The sequence below is a fragment of the Humulus lupulus genome, chromosome 4, assembly GCF_963169125.1.
Source record: "Humulus lupulus chromosome 4, drHumLupu1.1, whole genome shotgun sequence".
Classification (NCBI taxonomy): Eukaryota; Viridiplantae; Streptophyta; class Magnoliopsida; order Rosales; family Cannabaceae; genus Humulus; species Humulus lupulus.
Genome location: NC_084796.1, coordinates 117841257 through 117855860, shown reverse-complemented (window position 1 = coordinate 117855860; position 14604 = coordinate 117841257). Strand labels below are relative to the sequence as shown.

Here is a 14604-nt window from a genome sequence, read left to right as displayed (position 1 = left end):
TAGGTACTATTATACACGTTTCTAGCCATAAAATTCAAATATACAACAACACAGTTAATCTACAACATTCATGGCATGCAAACATTCATAACAAACATTTCTATATACATATTGGGACAATATGAATTAGTTTATGACTGACTAAGATCTTACAAAAAGCATATGGATTTTAGAAGCAAAATCCTAAATTCTCGACTCTTGGCCTAAACCAGAGCCCTTGGGGTAAAATGACCAAAATACCCCTCTTGGAAACTCGAAGTTAACAAAGAAAATTATTATTCCTAATAATGATTTAATTTCGATCTATGTTTGAAATTTCAACTTCTAACTCCATGTATTTCTTGAAATTCAAATTCTCGAGCCCCTAGTCCAAATCCCGAGTCCCGAGCCCTAAGCTCTAATGGGAATTTTTTAAACTTAAAATATTTTCTACACCTTGAAAATATTTTCCTTAACATTATCTTGACAAACTTGAACTTAAAATAAAAAAATCACGAGTCTAAACCATAACTCAAATTTCAAGTAATAATTCCTCGATCCTTGTTCTCATTAAATTATTAAAATTACTTCTTAAAATTATTCAAATTCCCAATGAATAATTCCTGGGCCTTGGGGTTTTTAAACCCGGGCCCTACATTAAACATACAAAGTCTCAGGAACAAATTACCATTTTAGTCCCTTAGGAACACGTACATAGCCATGCATGGCACATGCAACGTGTCCCGAGAACCTAGATGGTGTTAGTGACTTTGGACCTACACCAATTGGACTCACAAAAGTCCTTCTCACACCACCAACATCATCATCAACATCCCCAACGTTGTCACCATCTTCAACCTCATCCTTACCACCACCCTAGGTGGGATTATCTACCGTAATCGTAACCCGAAGATGGTTACACCTCTCGGCCTTATCACCAAAGCCCAAGGGCTGATGTTTCCCTTGCTATCCGACCCTATCATCACATGTCCGAGCACCTTGGGGTGCTAACCACAAAAACTATAGTGCCCTTACACCACACCGTCGGCCAACCACCATTGTTGGCAGTGGTGGTGTTGGATTTAACTGGTAACCACCCACCAAAATGGTAACCACCCCATAGATATCTTTCAAACGTAGATATAAACCTCTAGGACCTTAAGAAACCAAATTTACAACAATCTCTCATCACTTTAAACCTCAACTCATATCTGAACTTATACAAAACAACCCAAAAATTTAATAGAAAACCAAACCTCAAAGAATCCATTGATTCAGAAAATGGCCAAGAGAAAAATAGAAATTCTTACCCTTGTTATCTAAATCCTTGGAGAGCTTTCCCTTCCTCTATTATAGTTTCTAAGGCTCTATAAAAAAATACAAAACCCCTAAGAACATACCAAACTCGAAATCAAAGAGGAGGACAAGTTAAAATCTCACCCTTGATTTTAGAGTTGTGTAGGCCGAAACTTGGTTGTTCTCTCCCTTTTCTTGCTTGAACTATTTCTACAACAATACATACGTCTCTAAGATCACCATCATAACCCAAAATCATCAAAGAAATGCATTAAATTGGATTAAACACTTACCTTAAATTGATCTCCTCTTGGCAGAAACCTATAGAGAGCCAAGTGCTTTCCTTCTTTTCTCTCTTCCTTTCTTTCTTTCTTCTTTCCTCTCTAAATTTCGAAAATGACTATTCAAAATGAGTAGAAAACATCCACCCATCAACCTTTAACTCCCATAACCACCCACTAACAATTCAAATTTGAAAATGGTATTGGTTCCCTCTCTCACTACCCTTGAAACTTATAGGGAGCTAGCACAAGACTACGTGCTGAAAAATAAATCAATGCCACCTCTTGCACCATTTAAGGAACACTACTTCAATACACAGTTCCTATGTCAAAACCATATGCTTATTATTTCACATGTAATTGTAAACTATATAATGAAATGATTATAACTGTAACAATCCTCAAAACATACAAGACAAAAACATGCGGAAATATGAACTTTTACTTTAATTCATTGTACCAAAATTCCATATAAAAAACTTTTAAAAAGATCGTGTGCGCACACTTTTAGTTTAGTAAACAGAAATACAAACACTCTTCTAAAGAGTTATATCAAAACAATTATCCCAAAAGAAATAACGACTTCCAACTTTTTCTTTTCAAAATGGTGATTCATCAAAAAACTCCCCAGGTCAGGCCACATGTACATATCTACAAGCAGACTTTGACACTCACTGCTCCACTTTGCTTTTGCACTTACCTACAACATGAAACAAATAGTTAAGCAAAAATGCTTAGTAAGAATAGCCTTGCACACAAATATACTAAACCCAGTAACGAGTTGTCTTAAGGTAGTTACCACTACCGATCATAGGGTATTGGATAATTTCCAACCCTATCATACAATTCTCAATATTAGTCCTAACAGAAAATCACGCATATTGGTTGTGCCCAACAACCAATGTTCATACATATTAAAACAATCTGCATTCAGAAATTCTCCAAAACATACAATATAGATAACCATACCAAACAATCACTTTGGTTGTTTCTAACAACCAATTTCACACTTAACACAATAACATGCACTCAGCAAATTCCCAGAACATACAATATATCACTCATATTGTAATATCCAGCACTTAGAAGATTATCAGATTATTCAATTATATTTAGCACACATCACGACTAAGCAATTAAATTATCAACAAGGGATCTGGGCCACAACTTGATTCCAGCATTTATGTCCTGGCTCCAACCTGGACTATATTACCATTGTCCTGGCTTCAACCCAGACTATATACTTACTATGTTCTGTCTCCAACCCAGACTATATTACTATTGTCCTAGCTTCAACTTGGACCATATTACCATTGTTGTGGCTCCAACCCGAACTAGACTATATTATACTAAGGTCATGGTTTCAACCATAACCTACTTACCATTTATTCGCAGAATGCCAAAGCATTGCAAGAGTAGGTATTAAGCATACCCTGGTCTTAATGACCCAAAAAAAAAATAGTGTAATCTACTACTACAAGCACACACTATTATATTCATGTTGTAGCCAAGAAAGAGAAATGCTAACTTACTTGGAGTTTAATCTAAGCACACTGTATTAATCACAGTAACCGCGAAGGGAAAAGCGAATAGCAGAGTTAAAAGATCCAGCTGGGAACTAAGGACTCCAAGTAAGTTAGCCTTTCTCTTTCTTATAGCTAATATTCTATGATAGCTACATTCAATAAAGTTTTCTTAGAGAATCTATACTAAAAATATCTCTTATACACTTTACAGTATAAGACAAAATTCTGCTTTAGTCAATTTGCAGCTTTCTCAGAAAATCGTCCTTAGCGCAACATTCTCTCCGCGCTGTGCATTTTAATATTCTATCTTTAGATGACTCTCTCAACTGTATTACACGTATTTTACTACTACAAAAACACCTTTTTAGGACACTTTTTTAAGGCACTCACCTAGATGCAAGTCCTAAAAACAACTCCTGGAATTTTTAGGACTCGCGTTGCGAGTCCTTAAAGAAATTCTTTTACCGCGAGCCCTAAAAACTATGTGTGTCCTAAAATGTTGACTTTTTAGGACTCGCATTGCGAGTCCTTAAAGAATCTTTTTAGGACACTCATTGCGAGTCCTAAAAACTTATGTATGTCCTAAAAGTTACTATTACAAAAACTAGCTTTTAAGACACTTTTTTAGGACACTCAGTGAAAGTCCTTAAAATATATCTTTTAGGACTTGCAATAAGCGTCCTAATTATTGATGTGAGTCCTAAAAGACTATGAAAAAATTTAAGTTAGTAGAGACTTTTAAGGCACACTTTGAGTGTCCTAAAAGAATATTGATAATAATAATAATAATAATAATAATAATAAATAAATAAATAAAGGTTAACCGGTTAAGAATTAAAAGCCCATCCCGTTTCCTTATACACTAAAAACCCTACCTCACATCTCTAACTCTCTCAGCCGCACAAAGCCTCACCCTCACACTTTGTCTCCATTATCTTCCTCTCTCTCTCTCGTGCACAAAGCCTAACCTTTCCCTCTCACTCTCTCACTGAACGGCGAGATCTCGGAAACCAGGTGACGGGTGGAGTCTCAGAAACTAGGCGATAAGCGGGGTCTCCTCTCTCTCTGGTTGTACCACGGTTCTCCTTTGCTACTCTTTCTTCTTGGGACACTCACAATGACATGTAATGCAATAACTTACCTACTTAGTTTAGAGCTATTGTTTCTGATTTACTTTACGTTATACTAAATTTCATTTTTGGGACTAATTCATGGAGATGACCCAGTTGCTAAATATGACTTGATTGTATTAGTATTTCCATGAATGGTTATCATTTATTGTTGAATTTATTTTCAGGGAACTTAAGTTTCATGAAGTGAACAATTCTATAGTAGAAGCTACTGTTTAGAATCATTATGAAATAATGTTCATTCAAATTTAATGTCAAGTCATAACTACCTCTATTATATACGCATTGTTTTATGACTTAGTGTTTTTTTTTTGTTCATTATATTTGTTTTGGCAGTGCAGAAATGAAGGACCCAATCATTTTTTAAGAGGGTACGCTTAATCTTTTACTTTTTTGCCTTCTTGTCCAATTCGATATGCTAGTATATGGTATATGGCTTTTGTTTAAACTATATGGTGTTGAAACTCTTTATTTCAAATTTATGAAAATAAAATCTCTAACTATTTGTTCTTTACTTTATTATGGTGGCATGGGATCATCTTTGTCAATTTGTTTGTGTGTGTTCTTTATGTTAACCATTTTTTGCATACTTTTTAAATCTGTAGTGTATAACATTTTGAATTTGATGCTTCTGTTTTGCTTGGCAATACTTCTATTTCTTGCATGTGTATACACTTGTTGAATTTGTTTAATTTCTGGTCTCTTGAAACTTTCAGTGAGCAAGGAAAGCTGCTTTTGTTTCTTCTTTATATCTCTTACCAAATTAATTTCTTTATTCATATTTTTCTTTTCTAACTCATATTTATTATACTGTCGGGTAGTTGATATGAGAACATGTTTGGATAAAGTTTTGTATATGTAATTTTAATCTAATAGAATCAATATATATATGTAATTCTTCTATCACGTGATTAAAATAATGTATCGCATTTATAATAGATATGATTCTTTTATAATAGATATCATTATGGTAAAGTATATATTTTGATTTTGTATCTGAATTTTATTCATTGTTGAAGCTTTATTTGACCCAAAGGATTATTGTGAAAAGAAGTACTAATTTGTGTCTTGAATTTCTTTGATGAAAGGTACCTCTGAGATAAAATTATATTTAATTGATGATCTTGTATAGTTTGAGATGTATATAAGTATTATTGTTTGATTTAATTATTGATCATCTTTTTAGTATAGAAGATGGCACACAACCTGTTTGATAATAACCGTGCTCATATAATTTTTGAATTTTATAGTATTGGTTTTTATTTAATAAATGTTGATTGCTAGGACTTGAGATGATGATAAGTTATATGTGATAATTCAAAAAAGCAAGATTAATACAAAATATTGATTTTGAAGTGAGTATAAGATATGAATAGATTAAATACCATATTTTGCTTGATTAAGTTTGCCTTAGAAAGAATCAATTTTCGGTATTCCTAGATCAATTGCTCTTAGTTGTGATGTATGCACATTAATTCCTATAGAAATAAGTTTAGAACTTCTTATGGTAAACTTTCTTGTATTAAGAGCCTAATACTTGATATATATATCATTTCAGGTTTGCTAAGTCTATGATATTTACTTCTACTAAGAATGTGTTACTTTCTCTCTTTTTCAAATTACTGAATCTCAATATTTCTTTTCTTGTATCCTAGGCATCTACGTACTTTGATGAGGCCCATAGTATTGGAGCAGTAGGGAAGTCTAGAAGATGTGTTTGTGAGCTCTTGGGCGTGGATCCTAATGATGTAGATGTCATCATGAGAACTTTTGCAAAATCATTAGATTGATTATTAAATTTCCTAGCTTTGTATTATAAATGTGATAAGATTGAATATTCATCTTTGTTCCTAATATTTTTTTTTTTGGATTTGTAACTATCTCATTGAAAGTATAAGTTTTGTTATTTTGTTGTATTTTCTTTTGAAAATTTTAGAAATCTAACATATATAATATATTTAGGACTCTCAAAGGGATATATTATTTTTTTAAATCAAAATAAAAATTGTAGCTGCATTTTTTTAAAAAAAAAAATTATTTTTAAGGGCATGCAAAGTGAGTCCTAAAATCTTAATTTAAAGACACTCAATGGGATATTTTAGGACTTGCATTGCGAGTACTAAAAAATTACTTAAAGGCACTTAACTCGATTTTTTAGGACTTGCAATATAGGTCCTAAAAACTTACTTAAAGGCACTCAATGAGAGTTTTTAGGACTCTCAACGCGAGTCCTAAAATATCTCAGTTTTTAAGGCTCTTAAATAGAGGACTCGCACTACGCAAGTTTTAAAAATTTTTTTAGGACTCGCAATGCTAGTCCTAAAAAGTCTTTTTTGTAGTAGTATTTGTTACTTGTAAAAGGATTTTTAAACAATTTTAAGTCTTAGAAAACTACCCACTTTTTACTCAAGTACGAAGTTTACCATTTTCCATTCTTTACCCAAAATACTGCATTTCAACCTTTTACAATTTATTATTCGTTAAAGATAATACTTTTCGATTTACGGTTTTATAAAACCAAACTCCCAGTTTTACAATCTTTAATTAATAACCTATGATCTTTATTACGTCAGTTTCGAAAAGAAAGGGCAATTGGACCCCGTGTTTAGAAAATGGTAAAATATGAATTCTCAATAACCTTAAGCTAATTTGGGATTGGTTAAATATCCAAAATACTAGCTATTTTTTTAAAACAACTTCATTTCCAATTTCGAGCCTAACTTTTTCTCTATTCATTTTAGCGTGATAAAAATCTCGCTTTTAAGCTCATATTCTATGTTAGGTTCTCTAACCACAACCCTTTTAAATCCTGTTCACGTATTATGCATCATAATGAAGAGAACTAGGTGAAATCTCATGTCAAAATTAAATTTAGGTTAGGAGAACTGACCTCCCAAAACTTGTTTTTTTTTTGTTATGGTTCGAAATTACTAATTTTCCATGTTTTCAGAACAACTTAGAATAATTACTACTCTTAAACTGTGACATATTTTAATCTAAAATTTTACGAGGGCCTTGATACATATCTTAAATATATTCTCACAAAGTTTCATAGTTTTGGGATGGCAAAACCCATTAAACCATTTAAAGAAATCTGGGTAGTGCCTGCTGCCTAGGAGTTTTTCTCAAATTTTTAGGGTTCTTTGAAAAATTATTTCTCTTACATCCTAGTCCAATTCTTTCAAAAATTTTAGTTTCTCACAAAATTTCATAATTTTTAGGATAGGGGAACCCATTAAAAAATGTATGACAATCTGAGCAGTGTTTGCTGCCCAGAAATTTCATTTTCAGATTATTAGGGAAAACGTTGAAAGACCATTACTCTTTAACCATTTTGCAGTGTTTCCTAAAATTTTTCTATTATCCTTATACATATTTAAACTAACAGTTTACCAAATTTCATGGCTTTTGGCTAAGTAAAACATGTTCAATGTTCAAAGAAATCTTGGCAAGGCATGCTGCCTAGAAATTTTCCAAATTGCATCAAGATGCCAAAAAGTTCATAACTTAGGTTTGAAAACACCTTTTTTTGATTTTGCAAAGCCTAAACTCAAGTACTCATCTAAAACTATGCAACCATACAAATTATTTCTACAAACAGATGTAGCAGGATACAATCTGACCCATTTGAAGTCAGACCACGAAAACTTGGCAGCATGCATTTTTACACATTCTAGCAAAATAAACACAACTAGCAAAACCCTAGCCATATGCATGGATGCAAATAAAAAAATCAACCAACCGAACCCTCAAGCATAAAATAAACTTCAAAAACCTACAAAACAACCTATACAACCAGATCTAACATAAATAACCAAAAACAACTCGAAAACCAACCAAAAATCTACCTTTGATTGTTCTAGCTTGGAGATGAGATTCCTTAAGCTTTTTCAAACTTCCCCCAAGGCTCCACATGAAGAATTTTAAAAGAGTGTTAGGGTAGAAGATATAGATGAGTGGGAAAACATAAAAACTCTAGAACCCTTACCTTTGTTTTCACTAGATCACAAAAAAGATTCAACTTTGAGATTCCCCTACAACCACCTCTCTTATACCCTAGAATACAAGATCCATGCCATGAATGGCCATTAGAAACACATGCATGCATATCCACCATTAGGGTTTCAGATTTTAAGAAGAAGAAAGGAGAAAAAAATAGAGTAGGGTTCGAACTTACTCTTCCTTAGTGTGCTCTTAGGCTTCTCCCCTTCTTAAATGGGGAAAGAGTGCTCTTGATCCTTAGAGAGAAAATGGAAGAAATGGAGAGGGAAGAGGGAGCAAGCTTCGGTTTTGTGATAGGAAATGGAGAGTGTTCCTTTTTGTTTTATTGAGGAAAAAAAGAAATTAAGAAAAATAATGATTGGATGTGTAAGAGGGAAATGATTGGGGGTTAAGCCAATGGGTGGGTAAGCCTCTTACTCTTCCTAGAGTAGGTGTCATAGACACTTGAGTACACTAAGGCATAGCCTAGCCTCCCATCACACCCTCTCTCCACCTTTGAAAATGACTAAAATGCCCTTACCCTTTTTAATTCACTTTTAATGCACTCAAGGGCCCTTTGGTAATTTCACTCTCCAAATTGAACCAAATTTGTACCCTATAGTTTTTAAATATCTCCAAACTAAAATAAAATAAAGGTGACCAAACATAAATTTTGTCACATAACACATAATTTTGATAATTTACTCAAATTTACCAAAATGCCCTTAGAGGCTCGAGCAAGAATTTCCATTTTTAATCCCAGTAGATTGGAATTAAATCCTCAATAAATTTTTCTTAAATTTATTGGCTCGACTATACAATCCCAGTTGCCAAATATTTTTTATGCCATAGTATTCCTCATTTTACCTAATCTGAGATTTTTCCGTTAATAGGGTTTTCCCCTCGACCCAAGACAAATTTTCTTTGCATAGGCCTAAACTTTTTATAAAATTAGCACAACGGCTATAAAATTCACGAAATAACATAATTTTCAGATAATATTATTTATAGAAATAATATTTCACAAAATTCTTCACCAGCTCCAACCGGCTACTAACGGTGTTCAAAATACAGGATGTTACAGTAACCAAGCTATAGCCTGTAACCTCATAATATGTGGTACCACTTGGCACACACACACACACACACACACAACTATAGTCTACAAATAATTCCATGATTTTATGTGAGTCCAAATACATATAATCATGTTCTAGATTATTCAAATAAATTCCCATGTGACCCCATAAATTACTAAAATTGCTTTAGTGTCCTTATAGAATTTATTTAATTGTTAACTATCTAGTGAAATATTTTTTCAAAACTCTTATATTTATTTTACACTTAAGTCCCAAACTTTATTGTAAAGTGATCCACTCACAATACTTATAAATTAAAATAATATCTATCAATTATTATTTTAATTTCATTCAATCACATATTTCAAATAATTAACAAATGATTATTTAAACTAATTAAATAAAAAATTAAACTGAGTTATTAAACATTACTATATGGGATTCATTGCGATATCTACAATGATCACAAAAGCCTAAAGTATTTCTTCACTCAAAGGAATTAACACATGAGGCAACATCGATGACTAGAATTCTTCAACGATTATGATAGCGATATTCTATACCACCCCGGAAATGCGAATCAGGTGGTGGATGCTTTGAGTCGATAGTTGATGGCCTACGTACTGATAATGCAAGAAATTCCACCCAAGTTATGAAATGATAACTCTATTCTAGATATTGAGTTAATGGTCATACAATTAGCCAACCTCTCCTTGCAGCCAACCATTATGGAGGCTATTCGGGGAAGGAAACTAACTGATCCGTGGCTATAGAGACTCATGTATGAGGTAAAAAAGGATGTACACCAGGGTTTCACATCTCGAAAGATGAAGTGTTGGGGCTTAAGGGCAGAATCTTTGGACTGAATGACATCAAAATCAATAAACAAATTTACTACGAAGCACACGACGCCCCCCATGTAATGCATCCCGTACCACTAAAATGTATCAGGATTTGAAGAAGTATTTATGGTGGTTGGGAATGAAGAAAGAGATAGTAGAATATATAGTACACTGCCTAACTTGCCAACAAATAAAAGAAGAACACAAATGACCAGCTGGACTGTTGGAACCGCTGTACATATTTGAGTGGAAGTGGGAGATAATTACAATGGACTTCGTCACAAGTCTACCGATGACTCCTAAAGGACATGATACAATTTGGGTTATCATCAATGGATTGACCAAATTATCACATTTCTTGCCAATCAAGAAGACTTACACTACAGATAAGCTGGGAGGTATATATGTGGCAGAGATAGTAAAATTTCACGGTGTACTGCTATCAATAGTATCCGATCGGGATGGAGATTTACGCCGGCTGTTTGGAGGAGAATGCAAGTGGATCTTGGTACCAAGCTAAAGCTTAGCACATCTTTCCATCCCTAAATGGATGGTCAAAGTGAGCAAAAAATTTGAACCCTAGAAGCCATGTTGAGAGCATGGATGCTTGACTTTCAATGATCGTGGAACGAGAAGCTTCAATTGAAGGAGTTCCCTTACAATAAAATTTATCATGATTCGATTAAGATGCATCCGTATGAAGCATTTTGTGGAAGAAAGTGTTCATCACAAATCCATTGGAATGAGGTCGGTGAAATAAAAAATTTGGGGTCTGGCGAAGTTCATCAAGTTATCGTGGACATTCGACATATACGACAAAGGTTGCAAACTTCAGTCGACCGACAACACAAGTATGGTGACTAACGAAGGAGACCTCTGGTGTTCGAGGTGGGAAATATAGTTTTGTTGAAGATAGCTCCACTACATGGGGCTATGAGTTCCGGGAAGGAAGGGAAGCTTAGCCAGAGATATATTGGGCCTTTTGAGATATTAGAAAAGGATAAGTAGCATGTCGATTAGCTCTTCCACCTGCTTTGTCTCAGTTACATGACATGTTTCATGTATCTATGCTAAAAAAGTACACAGATGATTCCACTCATGTACTCACCTATGAACAGTTAAGCGTGGATCCCCAACTCAGTTACAAAGAAAAGTCAGTAGTGATCCTAGACCGAAAAGACAAGGTGTTAAGAAAGAAAACTATACTTTAGTAAAGGTGCAATGGTGTCACCATGACATCGAAGAAGCAACATGGGAGCTCGAGGATGAGATGAGGTATTATAATGTCATTCTTTTAGGCACAAATAAGTCACTTGGGCTGGCGGCAATGGTCCCTATAATGAGAGATATTTTATGATATTAAAATATTGGGCGACCAATTTTTATGTGTTATTGTTAGCCAAAATTATTAAAAGAGCGGTTTGTGAGCAAATAAAAAAATTTAGCATCAAATTGAACCGAAAACCCTAATTAGGGAAAAATATCAGCCTCGGACAAAACCAAATTGATTATTTTGATAAATTGACATAAATATTTTCATTAAATAATAATAAATAAATAAAATTGTTCTATATCTCTAAGATATTTAATGTATCACTTACATATTAATTATTTATCATTTTTAATAAAAGAATTACATACTTTAAATTTTAGATACTAGAAATTTAGTAAGGGTGCTTTTATCTATACCTAATTTTTTCTCACTACACATCTTTCTATTTAAACTCCTCATAAATTATTAAACAAAATTCACACATTCTAAAAATTTTAAGTACAAAATTACATAGTAAATACTTTTACTTTTTTTTTCCACCTTTTAAATTTATATTTTAAAATTGAAATAAATTTGACGCTCTTAAGGAAATAATAATATTCTTTTAAAAATATATATATAAATAATTAAAAATATATATAACTAGAATTAAAATCATTAGTTAATCAAAATATTTAATTTTCGTGCTTCTAAAATTTAAAGTATGTATATTTGTTTCATTGACAATTAACAATGATAAACTAATTAGTATATAAGTGATATATTAGATATGTTAGAGAAATAGTAGATTTTTTTTCTTTATTTCATAGTATTTGATGATCATATTTATGTTAATTTACCAAAATAAAATATTTAGTAATAATTAATTAAAATGGTGTAGAGAGGAAATAATAGGAGTTATTTTCTTTTTATTTTGTTAAAATCTCATTTTACCCTAACTTTTAGGGTTTATTTATAGAATATAACATTGGGGACTTGTGTGAGCCAAAAATTAATGGTTGGGGTCTAAATGCTAAAAAAAAAGTTGGGGACGTAAGTAATACACTTAGCAAAGTTTGGGGATCCCAAATGTTATTTACCCGAAGAAAAGAGAAAGTTTGAAAGTCAAAGTTCATAGTTGTTCCTCATTCTTCTTCTCCTCTTCTTCTTGGCTGAAATCTAGTACTCTCTTACCTTTAGTTTCTGAGTTTTACTCACACAAAGGAAGGGTGTAAAAGTGTTAGTGTTGCATGCAAGTGACTTTGAGGAAAAACAATAGTGCATGTTTGTGTTCTAGCAATTTCTAAAAGGTAAGCTAAAGATGACCTTATGTTTTTCTTTGGCTACCTTTTTTATATTTTCTTGAATCTATGAATAAATCTAACGTCTGAAATGTTGGGGTGATGAATTGAAGGCAGCTAGGAAACTCTTAAGTGCTCCCAAGAATGCTAGGGCAAATCAAAATTGAGGATAGCACACTAAAGGTAAAAATTGTGATTTTGGTGTATAGAGAAATGTATAGGTATAATCTGAGTTTTATATATTATCTGTGGAATTTAATTCATTTTTTGTGATGTAATAAGGTAGATTATTATGTTTGATAATGCATGCATGTTGTTTGTGATGGTTTTAGATGAAGAATCCAAAGTTCCTCTAGGGTTTTGCTCAAAAGGCTTAATGCCAAAGTTCTAGTCTTGATATCTATAGGATCAAGCAAAACCTTGAATGTGTTATCTCTAGAATTTGATGTGCCATGATATTATTTGGAAATAGTAGATGATTTTAGACACTTAAAAAGTTCAAAAGGTTTTGTATTCACAAAAATATGGTCATTTTAAAAAGACGTTGCAATCTTGAAAAAGTAGGTATTTTTCAGTTTTAGGTTTGAGTTTTGAACCTTAAGTTCACTGACCAAAACAATCTCTTTTTGTGTGAAATTTTGCAAGGATGTTCATAATATATTCAAGATTGTATCTAAAAAGTTTTGTAAAAAAATACCAGAGAATTGAAGATTATAACTTGTCAAAGTTGGTAAGAAAATCTAGATTTTGAAATTTTGTCAGTTTGACCTCGGAGATTTGGAAAAATATTTCACCAAGTAAAAATAATCTTTTTGAACTGAAATTTTGGGAAAACATTCTTCATATATTGAGTTGGTAATCTAGAAACTTTGGTAATTAATTGCATAGCAAATTCTAAATAATGGATTACCAAAGTTTGGGCTTTTAACTAAAAAGTAGGTAAGTTTTACTTAGTAAAAATGATGTTTTTGACATTTTAAGTATGAAACTTGTTTATGATTCATTTTGATTTTTAAGGACTAAAAAATTTACCACTTTAGAGAATGAAGTGAATTAAATTGGAAAATTTTCAAATACACTTGCATTAGGTTTTTGGAATAAAGTAACTTAATTAAAAATAGTCTTATAAATTGGTCAAATTTAGAAAAATGGGTCTAAATTTCCCTAAACTTTGTAAAATTTATGAAAAGACTTTTCTTCAAAAAAATTGTTGTTTGTGTTTTCACCCAATGACAGGTGACATGCATTAAGAGTAATTAAGTCCTCACAAAAGCTGACTAAGCCTGAAAACGGTGACACTATAAATAGGGTTAGGGCACATATTGTAAAGGATCCCAAATTTTTTGTATTCAGAGCATTGCTAAAACGGTGCTTGAAACTCCATAGAAGCTTGAAACCTCCAAAATTCTCTCATCCTAATACAAGTGACTCATTGAATAGGGTTAATTAATAACTTGAAAAACATAAATCCCTATGTATCTTTCTACATTTCTTTAAGCTTTTATTTAATTAGTTGTTAGCGAAAATTCTAGTCAACATTTGGGTACTTTCATTGAGAACAAGAAGAAAGCTTCGAGTCACAGCCATGGTGAACACCAGAAGCAACATTGCTGAAGAACTTCTTTCTTCCATTGTCGTTGTGATAGGATCCATTGGAAGTGATGGCCCTTAAGAGCCAAGTCACCTCCCAGCAGCAAAAACTAAAGGCTAAAGAGGGTAGTATCGCTGCCTTACAGAAGGTGGTTAACGCCATGATGGATATGTTGGTGGCTCAAGGGCTGCAAGTGGACCCTCATGGCGAAGTACCACTTAGGCAGCCAGGTAGTGTGCCACATGCGCACCAATCAGAAGTGCCACCGGTCAAACCAGCGGGCATGCTTCCCGAGCATCCCGCTAACGTGGCACAAGAGCAGCCAGCTGGCGTGCCACCTGTGCAC

General features: G+C 33.0%; 2 long non-coding RNA genes across 3 annotated transcripts; one reads left to right on the top strand and one right to left on the bottom strand.

The window, feature by feature from the left end:
* Positions 1-2015: 2015 nt before the first annotated feature.
* LOC133829130 (uncharacterized) lies at positions 2016-8573 on the bottom strand. 2 transcript variants are annotated; one of them, XR_009891554.1, is made up of 4 exons: positions 8390-8573; positions 8201-8268; positions 8061-8119; positions 2016-2256 (listed from the first exon to the last, which is right to left on the bottom strand). It is a non-coding gene; the product is annotated as an uncharacterized LOC133829130 (long non-coding RNA). The 2 variants fall into 2 exon arrangements; XR_009891555.1 differs by having other exon boundaries at positions 8061-8268.
* Positions 3930-6128, top strand: LOC133830750 (uncharacterized). The gene is made up of 3 exons (XR_009892198.1): positions 3930-4206; positions 4549-4583; positions 5868-6128. It is a non-coding gene; the product is annotated as an uncharacterized LOC133830750 (long non-coding RNA).
* Positions 8574-14604: the final 6031 nt, after the last annotated feature.